This window comes from Lissotriton vulgaris, chromosome 8 (assembly GCF_964263255.1).
Source record: "Lissotriton vulgaris chromosome 8, aLisVul1.2, whole genome shotgun sequence".
NCBI classification, from domain to species: domain Eukaryota; kingdom Metazoa; phylum Chordata; class Amphibia; order Caudata; family Salamandridae; genus Lissotriton; species Lissotriton vulgaris.
In genome coordinates, this window is record NC_141696.1 from 155,303,592 (window position 1) to 155,317,912 (window position 14,321).

Consider the following 14,321-nt stretch of genomic DNA (forward strand, 5'->3'; position numbering starts at 1 on the left):
TTCAACAAGGAATTTCAATGTCACAACATAGGGTGGAATACGCAAATCTAAGCAGCCCTTGATCACAGCCCTGAGGAAATTGCCGTAAGTGTGCTGGAGTCCAACTGTCTACCAGATGCTAGGCATTCTTCCATATTTGCATGGCCTGTCTGGCCAGGGCATACAAGAGCATGACTCTTCCAGATGAGCTCTTACATGGGTCCTATGCTCATATAGTAAGGACTGCACTTTGTCAGCAAGACTTTATACAACCGAAATATATGAGAAACCCCAGCTCTCTTGACTAGATGAGGACGGAATCACATCCCAGGTGAAGACCAACAGATGCAACTTCCATCAGATGTTAACCTGAAAAAGGAGATTACATCTCCAAAAGTCATGTCAGAAGTGGGATTCGAACCCACGCCTCCAGAGGAGACTGCGGCCTAAACACAGCGCCTTAGACCACTCGGCCATCCTGACAGTGCAGAGTCTTAAGAAATGTATAAAAGTCACTCAGAAATTTCTGCCTCCATGCAAGCCTGAAATAATTTAAACCTTCAAACACAAGGTGCAACTTTATGCACAGGACAATAAACACAGAAGATCACATGTGAAAGCATTTCATTTCACAGGTGTACAATTTTTATGCTTTTAGAATACCTCATACCTCTCACCAGCTATTTAGGGTCCTGTATCCTACTCACAAAATTACCTTGCCTGCGACCTCTCTCTCTACACAAACAACTACTGCACAGGAAGTAGGAAGGCAGAAGGTGGGGCATATTATGCAAATGTATGCTGTCATTGTGCCTTGCAGATTCATGCAGGATTTCTAGATCCTTGCTGGATACAAGAGAGCAGACCTTGTTTCAGATCAACTGTCCCTAGCAGGGAACATCTGAGCACATGCAGTCTTTTGCTCTCTAGCCCCTGGCCTGGGACTTACCCTCACTGGCTGAGGCGTGAATTTCTGCATACCAACGTTGCATAGATGGTACGTTTGTGGTCGGTTTGGGATGGGTGGGAGGTCAAAAGCAGGGAAAAGTATGTCGCCTTCACTTCTAGTCTCCTCTTCTAGGCCTACCTGCCGTTCACTCACTCTGTCTTTGTTTCATTCTCTCCTTCCTCAACACCCCTTCTCACTCACTCGCTCTATCACTTGTGCTCTTTCCCCTTGCTCTGCATTTCATAGTGGAAACATCTCTTGAATGGAGCATTAGAAAATGAGGTTACATAAAATTAACAATCTACTTATTGGAAACCAAAAATATCACAAGACTGAATGTAACCCATTTCATTAATAAAAGGGACTTTTTAAGCACCCCCCAAAAAACACATAAAACACCACGAGTGCTAGAAGAATATTATACGAGCTTGAAGACAGAATTGGGCAAATTAATTTGCAGTTGAAACTGAAGTTTGTTACTTATTCAGATATTATATGCACTGCCAATTTTTAGCTGAGATTCTAAAAGAACTCAGAGACAAAATGGACTTAAAGTTTTGTCAGAAGTGGGATTCGAACCCACGCCTCCAGGAGAGACTGCGGCCTTAACACAGCGCCTTAGACCACTCGGCCATCCTGACCACATTTGCTTGGTCATCTACAGAGAGGAAAAGATATTGTGAACCAAAAAAAACACACAACTTAGGTCATGAGTGGCTAGAGCAAGAAAAAAACTCACTGCACTTTTCCAAGTAGACAACCATATAAGCCCATGTGAGGGAAATGATCTGATTTTTTCTCTCCCAAGAAAAAAGTAGAGTAAACACACAATTGTCAGAAGTGGGATTTGAACCCACACCTCCAGAAGAGACTGCGACCTGAACGCAGCGCCTTAGACCACTCGGCCATCCTGACTTGCATTTGTGGAACCTTCCACAGGCCAGACAGCCATGCAAGTGGGGTACCGAAAAGGCATGCCCTCAATTTATTTATCCTATTATAAGTACTTCCAACAGATCTTTGAACAATCCATAGAGAGCAGTACCTATGAAGAACTCTTTAGACCTTTAAGGCGTACAAAGAGAAAGTGCTATTAACCAGCCACTTGAAAGGTCCAAAGCTGCTTTGAAATTGAGTCAACAGCCACCTCTTGGCTAGCTAAAGCAAATTCAACAAGGAATTTCAATGTCACAACATAGGGTGGAATACGCAAATCTAAGCAGCCCCTGATCACAGCCCTGAGGAAATTGCCGTAAGTGTGCTGGAGTCCAACTGTCTACCAGATGCTAGGCATTCTTCCATATTTGCATGGCCTGTCTGGCCAGGGCATACAAGAGCATGACTCTTCCAGATGAGCTCTTACATGGGTCCTATGCTCATATAGTAAGGACTGCACTTTGTCAGCAAGACTTTATACAACCGAAATATATGAGAAACCCCAGCTCTCTTGACTAGATGAGGACGGAATCACATCCCAGGTGAAGACCAACAGATGCAACTTCCATCAGATGTTAACCTGAAAAAGGAGATTACATCTCCAAAAGTCATGTCAGAAGTGGGATTTGAACCCACGCCTCCAGAGGAGACTGCGGCCTAAACACAGCGCCTTAGACCACTCGGCCATCCTGACAGTGCAGAGTCTTAAGAAATGTATAAAAGTCACTCAGAAATTTCTGCCTCCATGCAAGCCTGAAATAATTTAAACCTTCAAACACAAGGTGCAACTTTATGCACAGGACAATAAACACAGAAGATCACATGTGAAAGCATTTCATTTCACAGGTGTACAATTTGTATGCTTTTAAAATACCTCATACCTCTCACCAGCTATTTAGGGTCCTGTATCCTACTCACAAAATTACCTTGCCTGCGACCTCTCTCTCTACACAAACAACTACTGCACAGGAAGTAGGAAGGCAGAAGGTGGGGCATATTATGCAAATGTATGCTGTCATTGTGCCTTGCAGATTCATGCAGGATTTCTAGATCCTTGCTGGATACAAGAGAGCAGACCTTGTTTCAGATCAACTGTCCCTAGCAGGGAACGTCTGAGCACATGCAGTCTTTTGCTCTCTAGCCCCTGGCCTGGGACTTACCCTCACTGGCTGAGGCGTGAATTTCTGCATACCAACGTTGCATAGATGGTACGTTTGTGGTCGGTTTGGGATGGGTGGGAGGTCAAAAGCATGGAAAAGTATGTCGCCTTCACTTCTAGTCTCCTCTTCTAGGCCTACCTGCCGTTCACTCACTCTGTCTTTGTTTCATTCTCTCCTTCCTCAACACCCCTTCTCACTCACTCGCTCTATCACTTGTGCTCTTTCCCCTTGCTCTGCATTTCATAGTGGAAACATCTCTTGAATGGAGCATTAGAAAATGAGGTTACATAAAATTAACAATCTACTTATTGGAAACCAAAAATATCACAAGACTGAATGTAACCCATTTCATTAATAAAAGGGACTTTTTAAGCACCCCTCAAAAAACACATAAAACACCACGAGTGCTAGAAGAATATTATACGAGCTTGAAGACAGAATTGGGCAAATTTATTTGCAGTTGAAACTGAAGTTTGTTACTTATTCAGATATTATATGCACTGCCAATTTTTAGCTGAGATTCTAAAAGAACTCAGAGACAAAATGGACTTAAAGTTTTGTCAGAAGTGGGATTCGAACCCACGCCTCCAGGAGAGACTGCGGCCTTAATGCAGCGCCTTAGACCACTCGGCCATCCTGACCACATTTGCTTGATCATCTACAGAGAGGGAAAGATATTGTGAACCAAAAAAAGCACACATCTTAGGTCATGAGTGGCTAGAGCAAGAAAAAAACTCACTGCACTTTTCCAAGTAGACAACCATATAAGCCCATGTGAGGGAAATGATCAGATTTTTTCTCTCTCAAGAAAAAAGTAGAGTAAACACACAATTGTCAGAAGTGGGATTTCAACCCACGCCTCCAGAAGAGACTGCGACCTGAACGCAGCGCCTTAGACCACTCGGCCATCCTGACTTGCATTTGTGGAACCTTCCACAGGCCAGACAGCCATGCAAGTGGGGTACCGAAAAGGCATGCCCTCAATTTATTTATCCTATTATAAGTACTTCCAACAGATCTTTGAACAATCCATAGAGAGCAGTACCTATGAAGAACTCTTTAGACCTTTAAGGCGTACAAAGAGAAAGTGCTATTAACCAGCCACTTGAAAGGCCCAAAGCTGCTTTGAAATTGAGTCAACAGCCACCTCTTGGCTAGCTAAAGCAAATTCAACAAGGAATTTCAATGTCACAACATAGGGTGGAATACGCAAATCTAAGCAGCCCCTGATCACAGCCTTGAGGAAATTGCCGTAAGTGTGCTGGAGTCCAACTGTCTACCAGATGCTAGGCATTCTTCCATATTTGCATGGCCTGTCTGGCCAGGGCATACAAGAGCATGACTCTTCCAGATGAGCTCTTACATGGGTCCTATGCTCATATAGTAAGGACTGCACTTTGTCAGCAAGACTTTATACAACCGAAATATATGAGAAACCCCAGCTCTCTTGACTAGATGAGGACGGAATCACATCCCAGGTGAAGACCAACAGATGCAACTTCCATCAGATGTTAACCTGAAAAAGGAGATTACATCTCCAAAAGTCATGTCAGAAGTGGGATTTGAACCCACGCCTCCAGAGGAGACTGCGGCCTAAACACAGCGCCTTAGACCACTCGGCCATCCTGACAGTGCAGAGTCTTAAGAAATGTATAAAAGTCACTCAGAAATTTCTGCCTCCATGCAAGCCTGAAATAATTTAAACCTTCAAACACAAGGTGCAACTTTATGCACAGGACAATAAACACAGAAGATCACATGTGAAAGCATTTCATTTCACAGGTGTACAATTTTTATGCTTTTAAAATACCTCATACCTCTCACCAGCTATTTAGGGTCCTGTATCCTACTCACAAAATTACCTTGCCTGCGACCTCTCTCTCTACACAAACAACTACTGCACAGGAAGTAGGAAGGCAGAAGGTGGGGCATATTATGCAAATGTATGCTGTCATTGTGCCTTGCAGATTCATGCAGGATTTCTAGATCCTTGCTGGATACAAGAGAGCAGACCTTGTTTCAGATCAACTGTCCCTAGCAGGGAACGTCTGAGCACATGCAGTCTTTTGCTCTCTAGCCCCTGGCCTGGGACTTACCCTCACTGGCTGAGGCGTGAATTTCTGCATACCAACGTTATATAGATGGTACGTTTGTGGTCGGTTTGGGATGGGTGGGAGGTCAAAAGCATGGAAAAGTATGTCGCCTTCACTTCTAGTCTCCTCTTCTAGGCCTACCTGCCGTTCACTCACTCTGTCTTTGTTTCATTCTCTCCTTCCTCAACACCCCTTCTCACTCACTCGCTCTATCACTTGTGCTCTTTCCCCTTGCTCTGCATTTCATAGTGGAAACATCTCTTGAATGGAGCATTAGAAAATGAGGTTACATAAAATTAACAATCTACTTATTGGAAACCAAAAATATCACAAGACTGAATGTAACCCATTTCATTAATAAAAGGGACTTTTTAAGCACCCCCCAAAAAACACATAAAACACCACGAGTGCTAGAAGAATATTATACGAGCTTGAAGACAGAATTGTGCAAATTTATTTGCAGTTGAAACTGAAGTTTGTTACTTATTCAGATATTATATGCACTGCCAATTTTTAGCTGAGATTCTAAAAGAACTCAGAGACAAAATGGACTTAAAGTTTTGTCAGAAGTGGGATTCGAACCCACGCCTCCAGGAGAGACTGCGGCCTTAATGCAGCGCCTTAGACCACTCGGCCATCCTGACCACATTTGCTTGATCATCTACAGAGAGGGAAAGATATTGTGAACCAAAAAAAGCACACAACTTAGGTCATGAGTGGCTAGAGCAAGAAAAAAACTCACTGCACTTTTCCAAGTAGACAACCATATAAGCCCATGTGAGGGAAATGATCTGAATATTTCTCTCCCAAGAAAAAAGTAGAGTAAACACACAATTGTCAGAAGTGGGATTTGAACCCACGCCTCCAGAAGAGACTGCGACCTGAACGCAGCGCCTTAGACCACTCGGCCATCCTGACTTGCATTTGTGGAACCTTCCACAGGCCAGACAGCCATGCAAGTGGGGTACCGAAAAGGCATGCCCTCAATTTATTTATCCTATTATAAGTACTTCCAACAGATCTTTGAACAATCCATAGAGAGCAGTACCTATGAAGAACTCTTTAGACCTTTAAGGCGTACAAAGAGAAAGTGCTATTAACCAGCCACTTGAAAGGCCCAAAGCTGCTTTGAAATTGAGTCAACAGCCACCTCTTGGCTAGCTAAAGCAAATTCAACAAGGAATTTCAATGTCACAACATAGGGTGGAATACGCAAATCTAAGCAGCCCCTGATCACAGCCCTGAGGAAATTGCCGTAAGTGTGCTGGAGTCCAACTTTCTACCAGATGCTAGGCATTCTTCCATATTTGCATGGCCTGTCTGGCCAGGGCATACAAGAGCATGACTCTTCCAGATGAGCTCTTACATGGGTCCTATGCTCATATAGTAAGGACTGCACTTTGTCAGCAAGACTTTATACAACCGAAATATATGAGAAACCCCAGCTCTCTTGACTAGATGAGGACGGAATCACATCCTAGGTGAAGACCAACAGATGCAACTTCCATCAGATGTTAACCTGAAAAAGGAGATTACATCTCCAAAAGTTATGTCAGAAGTGGGATTCGAACCCACGCCTCCAGAGGAGACTGCGGCCTAAACACAGCGCCTTAGACCACTCGGCCATCCTGACAGTGCAGAGTCTTAAGAAATGTATAAAAGTCACTCAGAAATTTCTGCCTCCATGCAAGCCTGAAATAATTTAAACCTTCAAACACAAGGTGCAACTTTATGCACAGGACAATAAACACAGAAGATCACATGTGAAAGCATTTCATTTCACAGGTGTACAATTTTTATGCTTTTAGAATACCTCATACCTCTCACCAGCTATTTAGGGTCCTGTATCCTACTCACAAAATTACCTTGCCTGCAACCTCTCTCTCTACACAAACAACTACTGCACAGGAAGTAGGAAGGCAGAAGGTGGGGCATATTATGCAAATGTATGCTGTCATTGTGCCTTGCAGATTCATGCAGGATTTCTAGATCCTTGCTGGATACAAGAGAGCAGACCTTGTTTCAGATCAACTGTCCCTAGCAGGGAACGTCTGAGCACATGCAGTCTTTTGCTCTCTAGCCCCTGGCCTGGGACTTACCCTCACTGGCTGAGGCGTGAATTTCTGCATACCAACGTTGCATAGATGGTACGTTTGTGGTCGGTTTGGGATGGGTGGGAGGTCAAAAGCAGGAAAAAGTATGTCGCCTTCACTTCTAGTCTCCTCTTCTAGGCCTACCTGCCGTTCACTCACTCTATCTTTGTTTCATTCTCTCCTTCCTCAACACCCCTTCTCACTCACTCGCTCTATCACTTGTGCTCTTTCCCCTTGCTCTGCATTTCATAGTGGAAACATCTCTTGAATGTAGCATTAGAAAATGAGGTTACATAAAATTAACAATCTACTTATTGGAAACCAAAAATATCACAAGACTGAATGTAACCCATTTCATTAATAAAAGGGACTTTTTAAGCACCCCCCAAAAAACACATAAAACACCACGAGTGCTAGAAGAATATTATACGAGCTTGAAGACAGAATTGGGCAAATTAATTTGCAGTTGAAACTGAAGTTTGTTACTTATTCAGATATTATATGCACTGCCAATTTTTAGCTGAGATTCTAAAAGAACTCAGAGACAAAATGGACTTAAAGTTTTGTCAGAAGTGGGATTTGAACCCACGCCTCCAGGAGAGACTGCGGCCTTAACGCAGCGCCTTAGACCACTCGGCCATCCTGACCACATTTGCTTGATCATCTACAGAGAGGAAAAGATATTGTGAACCAAAAAAAACACACAACTTAGGTCATGAGTGGCTAGAGCAAGAAAAAAACTCACTGCACTTTTCCAAGTAGACAACCATATAAGCCCATGTGAGGGAAATGATCTGATTTTTTCTCTCCCAAGAAAAAAGTAGAGTAAACACACAATTGTCAGAAGTGGGATTTGAACCCACGCCTCCAGAAGAGACTGCGACCTGAACGCAGCGCCTTAGACCACTCGGCCATCCTGACTTGCATTTGTGGAACCTTCCACAGGCCAGACAGCCATGCAAGTGGGGTACCGAAAAGGCATGCCCTCAATTTATTTATCCTATTATAAGTACTTCCAACAGATCTTTGAACAATCCATAGAGAGCAGTACCTATGAAGAACTCTTTAGACCTTTAAGGCGTACAAAGAGAAAGTGCTATTAACCAGCCACTTGAACGGCCCAAAGCTGCTTTGAAATTGAGTCAACAGCCACCTCTTGGCTAGCTAAAGCAAATTCAACAAGGAATTTCAATGTCAAAACATAGGGTGGAATACGCAAATCTAAGCAGCCCCTGATCACAGCCCTGAGGAAATTGCCGTAAGTGTGCTGGAGTCCAACTGTCTACCAGATGCTAGGCATTCTTCCATATTTGCATGGCCTGTCTGGCCAGGGCATACAAGAGCATGACTCTTCCAGATGAGCTCTTACATGGGTCCTATGCTCATATAGTAAGGACTGCACTTTGTCAGCAAGACTTTATACAACCGAAATATATGAGAAACCCCAGCTCTCTTGACTAGATGAGGACGGAATCAAATCCCAGGTGAAGACCAACAGATGCAACTTCCATCAGATGTTAACCTGAAAAAGGAGATTACATCTCCAAAAGTCATGTCAGAAGTGGGATTCGAACCCACGCCTCCAGAGGAGACTGCGGCCTAAACACAGCGCCTTAGACCACTCGGCCATCCTGACAGTGCAGAGTCTGAAGAAATGTATAAAAGTCACTCAGAAATTTCTGCCTCCATGCAAGCCTGAAATAATTTAAACCTTCAAACACAAGGTGCAACTTTATGCACAGGACAATAAACACAGAAGATCACATGTGAAAGCATTTCATTTCACAGGTGTACAATTTTTATGCTTTTAGAATACCTCATACCTCTCACCAGCTATTTAGGGTCCTGTATCCGACTCACAAAATTACCTTGCATGCGACCTCTCTCTCTACACAAACAACTACTGCACAGGAAGTAGGAAGGCAGAAGGTGGGGCATATTATGCAAATGTGTGCTGTCATTGTGCCTTGCAGATTCATGCAGGATTTCTAGATCCTTGCTGGATACAAGAGTGCAGACCTTGTTTCAGATCAACTGTCCCTAGCAGGGAACGTCTGAGCACATGCAGTCTTTTGCTCTCTAGCCCCTGGCCTGGGACTCACCCTCACTGGCTGAGGCGTGAATTTCTGCATACCAAAGTTGCATAGATGGTACGTTTGTGGTCGGTTTGGGATGGGTGGGAGGTCAAAAGCAGGGAAAAGTATGTCGCCTTCACTTCTAGTCTCCTCTTCTAGGCATACCTGCCGTTCACTCACTCTGTCTTTGTTTCATTCTCTCCTTCCTCAACACCCCTTCTCACTCACTCGCTCTATCACTTGTGCTCTTTCCCCTTGCTCTGCATTTCATAGTGGAAACATCTCTTGAATGGAGCATTAGAAAATGAGGTTACATAAAATTAACAATCTACTTATTGGAAACCAAAAATATCACAAGACTGATTGTAACCCATTTCATTAATAAAAGGGACTTTTTGAGCACCCCCCAAAAAACACATAAAACACCACGAGTGCTAGAAGAATATTATACGAGCTTGAAGACAGAATTGGGCAAATTAATTTGCAGTTGAAACTGAAGTTTGTTACTTATTCAGATATTATATGTACTGCCAATTTTTAGCTGAGATTCTAAAAGAACTCAGAGACAAAATGGACTTAAAGTTTTGTCAGAAGTGGGATTCGAACCCACGCCTCAAGGAGTGACTGCGGCCTTAACGCAGCGCCTTAGACCACTCGGCCATCCTGACCACATGTTGCTTGATCATCTACAGAGAGGGAAAGATATTGTGAACCAAAAAAAAGCACACAACTTAGGTCATGAGTGGCTAGAGCAAGAAAAAAACTCACTGCACTTTTCCAAGTAGACAACCATATAAGCCCATGTGAGGGAAATGATCTGATTTTTTCTCTCTCAAGAAAAAAGTAGAGAAAACACACAATTGTCAGAAGTGGGATTTGAACCCACGCCTCCAGAAGAGACTGCGACCTGAACGCAGCACCTTAGACCACTCGGCCATCCTGACTTGCGTTTGTGGAACCTTCCACAGGCCAGACAGCCATGCAAGTGGGGTACCGAAAAGGCATGCCCTCAATTTATTTATCCTATTATAAGTACTTCCAACAGATCTTTGAACAATCCATAGAGAGCAGTACCTATGAAGAACTCTTAAGACCTTTAAGGCGTACAAAGAGAAAGTGCTATTAACCAGCCACTTGAAAGGCCCAAAGCTGCTTTGAAATTGAGTCAACAGCCACCTCTTGGCTAGCTAAAGCAAATTCAACAAGGAATTTCAATGTCACAACATAGGGTGGAATACGCAAATCTAAGCAGCCCCTGATCACAGCCCTGAGGAAATTGCCGTAAGTGTGCTGGAGTCCAACTGTCTACCAGATGCTAGGCATTCTTCCATATTTGCATGGCCTGTCTGGCCAGGGCATACAAGAGCATGACTCTTCCAGATGAGCTCTTACATGGGTCCTATGCTCATATAGTAAGGACTGCACTTTGTCAGCAAGACTTTATACAACCGAAATATATGAGAAACCCCAGCTCTCTTGACTAGATGAGGACGGAATCACATCCCAGGTGAAGACCAACAGATGCAACTTCCATCAGATGTTAACCTGAAAAAGGAGATTACATCTCCAAAAGTCACGTCAGAAGTTGGATTTGAACCCGCGCCTCCAGAGGAGACTGCGGCCTAAACACAGCGCCTTAGACCACTCGGCCATCCTGACAGTGCAGAGTCTTAAGAAATGTATAAAAGTCACTCAGAAATTTCTGCCTCCATGCAAGCCTGAAATAATTTAAACCTTCAAACACAAGGTGCAACTTTATGCACAGGTCAATAAACACAGAAGATCACATGTGAAAGCATTTCATTTCACAGGTGTACAATTTTTATGCTTTTAGAATACCTCATACCTCTCACCAGCTATTTAGGGTCCTGTATTATACTCACAAAATTACCTTGCCTGCGACCTCTCTCTCTACACAAACAACTACTGCACAGGAAGTAGGAAGGCAGAAGGTGGGGCATATTATGCAAATGTATGCTGTCATTGTGCCTTGCAGATTCATGCAGGATTTCTAGATCCTTGCTGGATACAAGAGAGCAGACCTTGTTTCAGATCAACTGTCCCTAGCAGGGAACGTCTGAGCACATGCAGTCTTTTGCTCTCTAGCCCCTGGCCTGGGACTTACCCTCACTGGCTGAGGCGTGAATTTCTGCATACCAACGTTGCATAGATGGTACGTTTGTGGTCGGTTTGGGATGGGTGGGAGGTCAAAAGCATGGAAAAGTATGTCGCCTTCACTTCTAGTCTCCTCTTCTAGGCCTACCTGCCGTTCACTCACTCTGTCTTTGTTTCATTCTCTCCTTCCTCAACACCCCTTCTCACTCACTCGCTCTATCACTTGTGCTCTTTCCCCTTGCTCTGCATTTCATAGTGGAAACATCTCTTGAATGGAGCATTAGAAAATGAGGTTACATAAAATTAACAATCTACTTATTGTAAACCAAAAATATCACAAGACTGAATGTAACCCATTTCATTAATAAAAGGGACTTTTTAAGCACCCCCCAAAAAACACATAAAACAGCACGAGTGCTAGAAGAATATTATACGAGCTTGAAGACAGAATTGGGCAAATTAATTTGCAGTTGAAACTGAAGTTTGTTACTTATTCAGATATTATATGCACTGCCAATTTTTAGCTGAGATTCTAAAAGAACTCAGAGACAAAATGGACTTAAAGTTTTGTCAGAAGTGGGATTCGAACCCACGTCTCCAGGAGAGACTGCGGCCTTAACGCAGCGCCTTAGACCAATCGGCCATCCTGACCACATGTTGCTTGATCATCTACAAAGAGGGAAAGATATTGTGAACCAAAAAAAGCACACATCTTAGGTTATGAGTGGCTAGAGCAAGAAAAAAACTCACTGCACTTTTCCAAGTAGACAACCATATAAGCCCATGTGAAGGAAATGATCAGATTTTTTCTCTCTCAAGAAAAAAGTAGAGTAAACACACAATTGTCAGAAGTGGGATTTGAAACCACGCCTCCAGAAGAGACTGCGACCTGAACGCAGCGCCTTAGACCACTCGGCCATCCTGACTTGCATTTACAGAACCTTCCACAGGCCAGACAGCCATGCAAGTGGGGTACCGAAAAAGCATGCCCTCAATTTATTTATCCTATTATAAGTACTTCCAACAGATCTTTGAACAATCCATAGAGAGCAGTACCTATGAAGAACTCTTTATGCCTTTAAAGCGTACAAAGAGAAAGTGCTATTAACCAGCCACTTGAACGGCCCAAAGCTGCTTTGAAATTGAGTCAACAGCCACCTCTTGGCTAGCTAAAGCAAATTCAACAAGGAATTTCAATGTCACAACATAGGGTGGAATACGCAAATCTAAGCAGCCCCTGATCACAGCCCTGAGGAAATTGCCGTAAGTGTGCTGGAGTCCAACTGTCTACCAGATGCTAGGCATTCTTCCATATTTGCATGGCCTGTCTGGCCAGGGCATACAAGAGCATGACTCTTCCAGATGAGCTCTTACATGGGTCCTATGCTCATATAGTAAGGACTGCACTTTGTCAGCAAGACTTTATACAACCGAAATATATGAGAAACCCCAGCTCTCTTGACTAGATGAGGACGGAATCACATCCCAGGTGAAGACCAACAGATGCAACTTCCATCAGATGTTAACCTGAAAAAGGAGATTACATCTCCAAAAGTCATGTCAGAAGTGGGATTCGAACCCACGCTTCCAGAGGAGACTGCGGCCTAAACACAGCGCCTTAGACCACTCGGCCATCCTGACAGTGCAGAGTCTTAAGAAATGTATAAAAGTCACTCAGAAATTTCTGCCTCCATGCAAGCCTGAAATAATTTAAACCTTCAAACACAAGGTGCAACTTTATGCACAGGACAATAAACACAGAAGATCACATGTGAAAGTATTTCATTTCACAGGTGTACAATTTTTATGCTTTTAGAATACCTCATACCTCTCACCAGCTATTTAGGGTCCTGTATCCTACTCACAAAATTACCTTGCCTGCGACCTCTCTCTCTACACAAGCAACTCCTGCACAGGAAGTAGGAAGGCAGAAGGTGGGGCATATTATGCAAATGTATGCTGTCATTGTGCCTTGCAGATTCATGCAGGATTTCTAGATCCTTGCTGGATACAAGAGAGCAGCCCTTGTTTCAGATCAACTGTCCCTAGCAGGGAACGTCTGAGCACATGCAGTCTTTTGCTCTCTAGCCCCTGGCCTGGGACTCACCCTCACTGGCTGAGGCGTGAATTTCTGCATACCAACGTTGCATAGATGGTACGTTTGTGGTCGGTTTGGGATGGGTGGGAGGTCAAAAGCAGGGAAAAGTATGTCGCCTTCACTTCTAGTCTCCTCTTCTAGGCCTACCTGCCGTTCACTCACTCTGTCTTTGTTTCATTCTCTCCTTCCTCAACACCCCTTCTCACTCACTCGCTCTATCACTTGTGCTCTTTCCCCTTGCTCTGCATTTCATAGTGGAAACATCTCTTGAATGGAGCATTAGAAAATGAGGTTACATAAAATTAACAATCTACTTATTGGAAACCAAAAATATCACAAGACTGAATGTAACCCATTTCATTAATAAAAGGGACTTTTTAAGCACCCCCCAAAAAACACATAAAACACCACGAGTGCTAGAAGAATATTATACGAGCTTGAAGACAGAATTGGGCAAATTAATTTGCAGTTGAAACTGAAGTTTGTTACTTATTCAGATATTTTATGCACTGCCAATTTTTAGCTGAGATTCTAAAAGAACTCAGAGACAAAATGGACTTAAAGTTTTGCCAGAAGTGGGATTCGAACACACGCCTCCAGGAGAGACTGCGGCCTTAACGCTGCGCCTTAGACCACTCGGCCATCCTGACCACATGCTGCTTGATCATCTACAGAGAGGGAAAGATATTGTGAAACAAAAAAAGCACACATCTTAGGTCATGAGTGGCTAGAGCAAGAAAAAAACTCACTGCACTTTTCCAAGTAGACAACCATATAAGCCCATGTGAGGGAACTGATCAGATTTTTTCTCTCTCAAGAAAAA

General features: G+C 43.5%; 15 non-coding genes across 15 annotated transcripts; all 15 read right to left on the minus strand.

Annotated features, from left to right (window-relative positions):
• Nucleotides 1-379: 379 nt before the first annotated feature.
• On the minus strand, nt 380-462 carry TRNAL-UAG (transfer RNA leucine (anticodon UAG)). Its single transcript has one exon. It is a non-coding gene; the product is annotated as a tRNA-Leu (tRNA).
• A 1,024-nt stretch (nt 463-1,486) lies between these two features.
• TRNAL-AAG (transfer RNA leucine (anticodon AAG)) lies at nt 1,487-1,569 on the minus strand. The gene has a single exon. It is a non-coding gene; the product is annotated as a tRNA-Leu (tRNA).
• Nucleotides 1,570-1,760: 191 nt separating this feature from the next.
• Nucleotides 1,761-1,843, minus strand: TRNAL-CAG (transfer RNA leucine (anticodon CAG)). Its single transcript has one exon. It is a non-coding gene; the product is annotated as a tRNA-Leu (tRNA).
• Nucleotides 1,844-2,475: 632 nt separating this feature from the next.
• On the minus strand, nt 2,476-2,558 carry TRNAL-UAG (transfer RNA leucine (anticodon UAG)). The gene has a single exon. It is a non-coding gene; the product is annotated as a tRNA-Leu (tRNA).
• Nucleotides 2,559-3,582: 1,024 nt separating this feature from the next.
• TRNAL-AAG (transfer RNA leucine (anticodon AAG)) lies at nt 3,583-3,665 on the minus strand. The gene has a single exon. It is a non-coding gene; the product is annotated as a tRNA-Leu (tRNA).
• A 906-nt stretch (nt 3,666-4,571) lies between these two features.
• Nucleotides 4,572-4,654, minus strand: TRNAL-UAG (transfer RNA leucine (anticodon UAG)). The gene has a single exon. It is a non-coding gene; the product is annotated as a tRNA-Leu (tRNA).
• Nucleotides 4,655-5,678: 1,024 nt separating this feature from the next.
• On the minus strand, nt 5,679-5,761 carry TRNAL-AAG (transfer RNA leucine (anticodon AAG)). Its single transcript has one exon. It is a non-coding gene; the product is annotated as a tRNA-Leu (tRNA).
• A 191-nt stretch (nt 5,762-5,952) lies between these two features.
• TRNAL-CAG (transfer RNA leucine (anticodon CAG)) lies at nt 5,953-6,035 on the minus strand. Its single transcript has one exon. It is a non-coding gene; the product is annotated as a tRNA-Leu (tRNA).
• Nucleotides 6,036-6,667: 632 nt separating this feature from the next.
• TRNAL-UAG (transfer RNA leucine (anticodon UAG)) lies at nt 6,668-6,750 on the minus strand. The gene has a single exon. It is a non-coding gene; the product is annotated as a tRNA-Leu (tRNA).
• Nucleotides 6,751-7,774: 1,024 nt separating this feature from the next.
• TRNAL-AAG (transfer RNA leucine (anticodon AAG)) lies at nt 7,775-7,857 on the minus strand. Its single transcript has one exon. It is a non-coding gene; the product is annotated as a tRNA-Leu (tRNA).
• Nucleotides 7,858-8,048: 191 nt separating this feature from the next.
• On the minus strand, nt 8,049-8,131 carry TRNAL-CAG (transfer RNA leucine (anticodon CAG)). The gene has a single exon. It is a non-coding gene; the product is annotated as a tRNA-Leu (tRNA).
• A 632-nt stretch (nt 8,132-8,763) lies between these two features.
• Nucleotides 8,764-8,846, minus strand: TRNAL-UAG (transfer RNA leucine (anticodon UAG)). Its single transcript has one exon. It is a non-coding gene; the product is annotated as a tRNA-Leu (tRNA).
• Nucleotides 8,847-9,870: 1,024 nt separating this feature from the next.
• Nucleotides 9,871-9,953, minus strand: TRNAL-AAG (transfer RNA leucine (anticodon AAG)). The gene has a single exon. It is a non-coding gene; the product is annotated as a tRNA-Leu (tRNA).
• Nucleotides 9,954-10,146: 193 nt separating this feature from the next.
• Nucleotides 10,147-10,229, minus strand: TRNAL-CAG (transfer RNA leucine (anticodon CAG)). The gene has a single exon. It is a non-coding gene; the product is annotated as a tRNA-Leu (tRNA).
• Nucleotides 10,230-12,958: 2,729 nt separating this feature from the next.
• Nucleotides 12,959-13,041, minus strand: TRNAL-UAG (transfer RNA leucine (anticodon UAG)). Its single transcript has one exon. It is a non-coding gene; the product is annotated as a tRNA-Leu (tRNA).
• Nucleotides 13,042-14,321: the final 1,280 nt, after the last annotated feature.